We start from the raw sequence: 8,273 nt of genomic DNA, 5'->3' as shown, positions 1-8,273 counted from the left end.
AGTAGTTGCTGCATCTAGTTGAGCCCAAAATCATCAGAAGACCAAACAAGTGGACAGAAGAGCGAATATGATCATTTCAGTGTCTGAAACAGTACAAAAATTATAGTAACAATTATATTATTGTATCTAACGTTTATATAATTGTTGGATACTATAAATACAACAAAGTTGAAGATCAAATACAAGCTTTTGAAGGGATTTAAAGAATGAGCAGCCTACATGAAAAAATTAGCTAGAATGAGAGCAAACCCAAATGACTGTAATTGATAAAATCCATACACACAATCACTCATACGTACACATGAGAGTGGTGCTTCAAAGTTTAGATGTGTGAGTTTTCACAGGAAGACATTAAAAATTTTGTTTGTAGTTTTGACATAAGAGACGTTAAAAATTATGTGGATTGTGAGGTTGCAGTCTACAATTGAGTTTGCCAGGATTTCAGTTAAGCAAAATATAAAACCTAAGTTGAAATGAGTTTGTACATGAATTGTGTAAATCAAAGTCTTCTAGTGTTACCTTCATAGGTAGAAGAAAGAATGACGTACAAGTTGTAATATTCCGAACATCTATAAAAAAATATGTGCATCTTTATTTTACTGCATGTACTTATTTATAATATTTTAAAGATGCATAGTTGAAATATTTTACGTGTTTCTCAAGTAGCAAAATATTTCATACCAATTTTTTGGAAAAATACTTCAACCAAGCTATTTTTATCATTTTGCAATTTTTTCAAATGATTTCTTAAATGTTTAATCAGTTTTATAAGGATTATTTTGAGTTTGTTCCACTTGATTGGAAACAAAACTCGATTTAATTTCATTGTATTTAATATTTCAAGAAAGAACTATTATAGCTCAACGCTTCTTCTCCAAGCGATCTTATCAAAACCACGCGCGTGAATTGCAAAAATAACTTTTAATATATTTGAATTAGAATTAAAACATCTTTTTATCGGGAAAGTAATGACCAAATGTAGATCTCACAAATATTTAAACTATTCTTGCACCGTCTATAAATCTGATTTTCGTGATTTGTTCAATACACACCCAAAAAGATAGCAATGACATATTCCGCTTTCATAAAAAAAACAAAATATAAAGTCTTAAAAGTTAGTAAAGTAGAAGGCACTTGAATAACACACACTGGTTCTTGATGGTGAGTGTGGATGGAATATATGTTCGAAGTTGCAAAAGCTTATAAGTCAAGGGTAAATAGTAGATGACAGCTAATTCCCGATATAGATCACACAATAAACCAGAACTTCCGACCCCTCCATTCATAAATTTAAATCAATCAATATTAAAATTAGACAAAAACTTATGTGAGACGGTCTCACGAGTCGTATTTGTGAGATAAATATCTTATTTGGGTCATCCATGAAAAAGTATTACTTTTTTATTCTAAGAGTGTTACTTTTTATTGTGAATATGGGTAGGGTTGACCCGTCTCACATATTATGATCCGTAAAACGGTCTCATATTCTTAAAATTATTATTACCATGAAGAACTATCCATACATTTTTTAGAGAAGACAAAATAATTCACTTTACAAATAATGACAAATATGAAAATTTGTGAGAGAAAAGACTTCAAATAGAGTCTGTTTACGGAAGAAGATCTCAGAGAGAACCCAAAATCTGGATAACATATAGTAATATAATTAAAAGCGAAAGAAACCATTTTAAGTTGTGAGATAATAATATGATGAGTAACAACACATTAAAAAACTCGTGATGGATAAGGTCTCGGAAAGAGATCACTCTAGAAAGAGTCCAACACCAAAATAACACATGATCATTACATTCATCCTTTACAATACAAAAAGAAAAGGAAAAAAAACCGAAAAGAAGAAAGAAAAGGAAAAAACCGATCCTATTTTACTCTTATATCCGTCTTCAAGTGTGGGTAACAAATCAAAACATAATAAAATGATTAATCAAATACAAAAAATACGATTGGAACATTTTTTTAAGGCAAAAACTTGTGTGAAACGGTCCCACGAGTCGTATTTTGTGAAACAGAGCTCCTATTTGGGTCATCCATGAAAAAATACTACTTTTATGCTAAAAATATTACTTTTATTATGAATATCGATAGAGTTGATCCGTCTCACAGATAAAGATTCGTGAGAGCGTTTTACAAAAGATCTACTCTTTTTTAGATCGATTGAATTAGTTCTTTGATTGTTATATCTCAATTCGAATTGCTCAAAACGGGGTATTTTCAGTATTTTTTTTACTCATATATTTTTATAATATAGACAATACACAATATTCATGTACAAGAAATAAACCTGATAAGCAAATTCTCTTGGCTTAGGTAATTCTATTTTTGCAGAAGGGGAAAGACTAGGAATAAAAATAATCTCAAATTAAATGTGATCCAAGGTTTATATAATATTTCAAATCACAAAAAACTCTTGTGAACCCGTCTCTCGAGTAAATTATGTGAGAAAAATCATTGATCCGACCCGATTCATGAAAAATATCATTTTTTATGTTACAAAAAATATCATTTTTTAGTTATATTATAAAGAAATATTGTGTAATATATGATGATTTGAGTGAAAAATATTCGATCCATGAAAAACTATTACTTTTATGTCTAAAATATTTTATTTCGTCGAAGAAAAATATTTTTTGTTAGTTAGTTATGAAAAATATTTAATATATGTTGATTTGAATAAAATTGTTACTTTTTTATATAGAATATATATTGTAAATATATGTTTATTTGAGTAGAAAATATTATTTTATATGGAAAAAGTAGTGTTTTTCAGTGCAAGTAGGTCCACTTCTATTATATGAGAGAACGTTGCACAAGACACCTACTATAACTAAATTCTCTTGGATTAGGTTATTCTATTTTTGCAAAAGAAAAAAAAACTTAAAATAAGATTCATCTCAAATTAAATGTGATTTAGGTCAACATAGTATTTCAAATTAAAATAACATCTCACAAGAGTTCAATCATTATGACTAACGCGATATCTATAAAACTACACAAATATATCATCAAAAAATAATTTTAAAATAGCTAAACACCTTGAATTACAAGTTTAGCTTGCATTTATAATATTTTCATGAATATATATTTTAGGCTCTGTTTGACACAATTTTTGGTAAAGATACGCGTGTGCCAGATGTCAAGCGACAGAAAATATAAAACGACGAAATGTGATAATCTGAATTTTATCTGAACAACACGACTCCTTAGATTGGGTGTTAGTTCTAACCGAACCAGATTTAGATATTGAAAAAATTAATGTTTGCAGAAAAAAAAAACGAAAAAAATCGCAAACAACATCAAAATTAATTATGCTATTTGTAACTATATCAAACATATTTATATTTATAAACTTGAAACGGGAATTCAATTCTTCCTGATGGGCTGGATGTGATCTTTCACATGTTGGGCCAACAGATTTATCAAAAAATGGTGTTTCGTTTTATATTATTTTAATATAAAATATATATTATCAAAATTAATTATATATATCGAGGTAAAATTTAAATAATAGTAATAAAAGAAACTATTAAGTTCACTTTAACTTCAACTGTCACCCACCGGTAGCCAAATCTAAAAAATATTAAAATTTCATCCAGCCCGTATATATATATGCCTCGGGCTACCAAGCCCACTCTATATCTCTTCTCCATTATCATCTCCTTCCACATTTTCTTCCGGCAATGGAATACGGCCGGATAGAATCCGTTGGGGATTCCTCAACTCGAAGCCTGAACACGGACTCCGTACGTGCTCCAAAACGGTCCAAGTTCAAGCTTCTTCTTCTCATCCTCGTCGCTTCGCTTGTGGCGGCTTCCGCCGTCTCCGCCGTGTTCGTGGTCGTGTTCCGGGACAATGAGAGTTCTGGAGACGGCGCTGAGAGGCTTCGGATTCGTCGGCCTTCTGTTGCCTTGTCCCGAACCTGCAGCTTGACGCGGTTCCCGAATCTTTGTGTCAGCTCCCTCCTCGGGTTCCCCGGCGCTGCCACCGCCACCGACAGGGACCTCGTGCACATTTCGGTCAACATGACTCTTCAGAAATTCGGCCGCGCTCTGTATTCTGCTTCCGACATTAGCAACATTCAGATGGATGCCCGTGTCAGGTCTGCTGCATCTTATTCAAACCTTTCATTTTCCGACCAAATATTTTTTAAAATGCACCGTTGCTTATGTTGAAATCAACTAATTTATTACATTATTTCTTGTACTTTTAATGTCGAAAGACTTCTAATGTGGTAATATTGGCGTTGTTTTAGATCCGCATACCAGGACTGTCTAGAGCTCCTCGACGACTCAGTGTACCTCCTCTCACGCTCGCTCACCTACGTCGCACCAGGCGGCGGAGCCGGCGGCTCAACCCAAGACGTACTAACCTGGCTCAGCGCCTCCTTGACCAACCACGACACCTGCATGGAAGGCTTCGACGAGTTAGAAGGCTACGTGAAAAACCAAATGTTCTACAGATTGAAGGACTTATCCGGGCTCGTGAGCAACTGTCTCGCGATTTACTCCGCCGCCAGGCGCAACGAGGATTTCTCCGGCATCCCAATACAAAACCGCCGACGGAAGTTACTCAGCCCGGGAAAAAGCACGAACATTACCCGAATTGGCTGTCCCGGAGAGACCGAATGCTTCTGGATTTGCCGGCGCCCGCGATCAAAGCAGATATAATCGTTTCAAAAGATGGCAACGGCACGTTCAAGACGATCGCGGAGGCGATCAAGAAGGCGCCGGAGAACAGCACCCGGCGGTTCGTTATCTACGTGAGGGCAGGAAGGTAAGTTCACGTGTTTGTTCGAAAAAAAGTTTGAGCAAGTAATACTGATCACTCGTTCGTTCTCGGTGGCTACACTTTCTGTTTACACGCATATGACATGTTGAATTGACTTAAATGCCCTCTTTGATCACGTTTCTCAACCACGTGTCTATAAATTGAGTTTGCTAGTGAGCAGGATGATGACTTAAAGTTCAATCATGATACATACATACACATATATATATATATATATTAATAATTATGAATGGTTAAATTATTAATTATTCTCACGTGAATGGTTGTCTGATAATGTGTATAATCATATGCTGCTATTAAATGAATTCTTAAGATTGATGGGAAGTGCAACTTTACTTACGCGTCTATTGGTGACTAAACCAATTATGTCACTTTTCAAGTTTCTCTAGACCAATTTTGTTGATCAGACGGTATGTTATATTTTGAGTGTGGAGAATCGGATTGTTAAAATCGAGTTTCGAATTCCAATCTTGAGATTTTATTTTCAGATGAATCGTAATCCATCGTTATGATTTTATCTTTAAAACATTATAGGTTACTTGTATCCATTGTTCTTGACTAGCTAGAGTGATAATTTGTGTTGGAATCCATTGCTGATTTTGACAACATTTCTTGGTAGGCCATGAACTCTAGCGAGGATAGCTAGTGTGTTAATGTATATATTTTGCGAACATGAAACATATATTTCTTAGAAAAAACATGAAGGGCACGTGTAATAAATGTAATTATGCTAGTTTTGTGGTTCAAATGTATGTCTAGTTTTTTCTGAAAAATCCAATATTTACTCCTACGACACCTAAACAGGTATTGCTCTATGATTCTCTTTGTCGTGTAGATATGAGGAGGATATCTTAAAGGTGGGGCGAAGGAAGATGAACCTAATGTTTGTTGGAGACGGGAGGGGCATGACAGTCATTTCCGGCGGGAAAAGCATCCAGCTGAACATGACAACTTTCCATACAGCGACTTTCGGTAAATTCCCTTTTTCACCCTTTCGCATTTATTCCTCTTTACACAAAAACATTAGGCAGTTCGGAGTTGCCTTTAGTTTTTAACATGCAACGAACGCGTCTTTCCATGTCCACTCTGCCATCAATTGACTTACCCATTAAGACATCCTGGTTTTGATTCAAATTTTACAAAAAATTATTTATATATATGTCGTCACATTACTAATTGTCCAAATGTAACGGTGTTGGTAGATGAGATCCTACCTATGTGAGCACTACCTTCACTTCATTTCAACGAGTAAGATTTTGTTATACATACAATTTTTTTAAAAAAAATAGGGTCCTAGCAAATCTTGGTCATCCATCCTATCATTGGGAACAATGTCCACATGGGTAGGATGAAATAAACCGTGTCAGAAGTGGCTACCAGTTGGTCGATCTGTGTGTATGCACGTGGAATAGGATAGAACCAATTCGTCCAAACAGTGACTTCTTTGTGTTATATATAACAAAAATTGACTATTTAGTGTTCACGAAACTTGCATTTAAAAAAAGGAAAGAAAAATCAAACAATTGAAGTTGTCCTTTTAGTCTTGTACGTACCACCATATATATGTATATATAATTAAAAAATTAAAATGAAATGAATGGATCATATGCTTTTGTGCATGTATTTCTTGCATGTGGATGTCGTTTAATGGGATTACCAGTCAATTCGATATTTTATTTAAGATTATTTGTTAATTCGAAATATATTTAAATACATGTCCTTTTCTATAGTATAGCTCATGCATGGCTGTAACATAATAATTGAATTATTGGATTTCTCGTAAAAACAATCAATGTCTCCGCTACTCCGTCCACTATGTTTTCTCGTATAATTGATGCATGATTTGACTCTCGGGATGGTATGTGATAATATACATGAATAACATAATTTTTTATATAACTCGAGTCAAACGATGTTTTATCGTGTCGTTAACTAATAAAATATCACTTATCTGGGAGGTGGATAACATATATAAGATGTGTCAGAAGATTACATTGTCTCTTGTTTCGTCAATTATTATTATTTTTTCATTCAGAAATGCTTTTTGTTGCCCAATCAAACATGTTTCGTTGGTTGCTGAATAAAATGAAACATTCCAATTAATTAATTTATTTTTTTTATTTTAAAACTGATGTATAAGTGGAGTACTACTACCTCGTATTAATGCTTTCATGAAGTTGACATGTACATAATATGTGTATGTATATGTGAATTGAAATAACATTTTTAAGGGTTAGCAAAAATGAAAATGGATATTGGGTGCATTCAATTGTCTTGTTCCCCGGAGACGACCCAATGACTAATTAGTGGCTGTAATGCGAAAGGAGTCGCAATCTTTTTGTGGGTCATGTACTTTTAATTGTTTAGGCCACTGTGGTCTGTATACTATGTATCCGTAGAACATTAAATGTGGCCTTTTTTTTTCATTTTATACGAGTGGTAATATTCTTTGTTTTATTTTACTTCATTATCATTATTTGTTGCCTGTTGTAATAATGGCATGCTTGCATTTGCACACATGCAGCTGCAACCGGTGCTGGTTTTATTGCAAGGGACATGACATTTGAAAACTGGGCTGGACCAGACAAGCATCAAGCAGTTGCTCTTAGGATCGGTGCGGATCACGCGGTGATCTACCGATGCAACATTATCGGGTATCAGGATACTCTCTACGCACATTCTCAAAGACAGTTTTATCGGGAGTGTGCTATTTACGGCACGGTGGATTTTATATTTGGTAATGCCGCGGTCGTGTTCCAAAATTGCACCATGCACGCTCGGAAGCCCTTGCCGTTTCAAAAGATCACCATCACGGCACAGAATCGAAAGGACCCTAACCAGAACACCGGTATTTCAATCCATGCATGCAAAATAGTAGCTGAACCCGATCTCGAGATGGCCAAAGGCTCGTATCCTACGTATTTAGGGCGACCATGGAAGCTGTTCTCTCGAACGGTGTACATGCTCTCGTACCTGGGCGATCACATCCACCCTAGAGGGTGGCTCGAGTGGAACGCAACATTCGCCCTAGACACACTGTACTATGGCGAGTACATGAACTATGGACCGGGTGGTGCGATGGGGCAACGAGTTACATGGCCCGGGTATCGTGTGATCAATTCCTCGGAGGAAGCTAGCAAGTTCACCGTGGCCCAGTTCATATACGGGTCGGCGTGGCTACCGTCCACTGGGATAACATTCTTGGCTGGGCTTTCAACTTAATCGAACTAGCCATTACAAATTGTGTTATTTATGTAATATATATAAAGAAAACTGAAGATCTTTTTCTTGATTAATGGTATATAGTAATTCTGGGGTTTTTTTTACACAATTTTTTGTAATGAAATATTGTACGTAGTTGTTTGGTAAATTGGATTTGGAATTCTAAGTTTGTATGTGTCGGTAGGGCTAATAAATGTAGAATATGCTTGGACCAACCGATCATTTATGTGACCCACCATGTGAATCAA

At 35.2% G+C, this 8,273-nt stretch overlaps 1 long non-coding RNA gene and 1 pseudogene across 1 annotated transcript; one reads left to right on the top strand and one right to left on the bottom strand.

Moving 5' to 3' along the window:
• Positions 1-3,636: 3,636 nt before the first annotated feature.
• LOC140840993 (probable pectinesterase/pectinesterase inhibitor 34) lies at positions 3,637-8,273 on the top strand (annotated as a pseudogene).
• On the bottom strand, positions 5,847-7,353 carry LOC140840994 (uncharacterized). The gene is made up of 2 exons (XR_012120075.1): positions 6,992-7,353; positions 5,847-6,953 (listed from the first exon to the last, which is right to left on the bottom strand). It is a non-coding gene; the product is annotated as an uncharacterized lncRNA (long non-coding RNA).

This window comes from Primulina eburnea, chromosome 9 (assembly GCF_022965805.1).
Source record: "Primulina eburnea isolate SZY01 chromosome 9, ASM2296580v1, whole genome shotgun sequence".
Classification (NCBI taxonomy): domain Eukaryota; kingdom Viridiplantae; phylum Streptophyta; class Magnoliopsida; order Lamiales; family Gesneriaceae; genus Primulina; species Primulina eburnea.
This window is presented reverse-complemented; position numbering and strand designations above follow the sequence as displayed.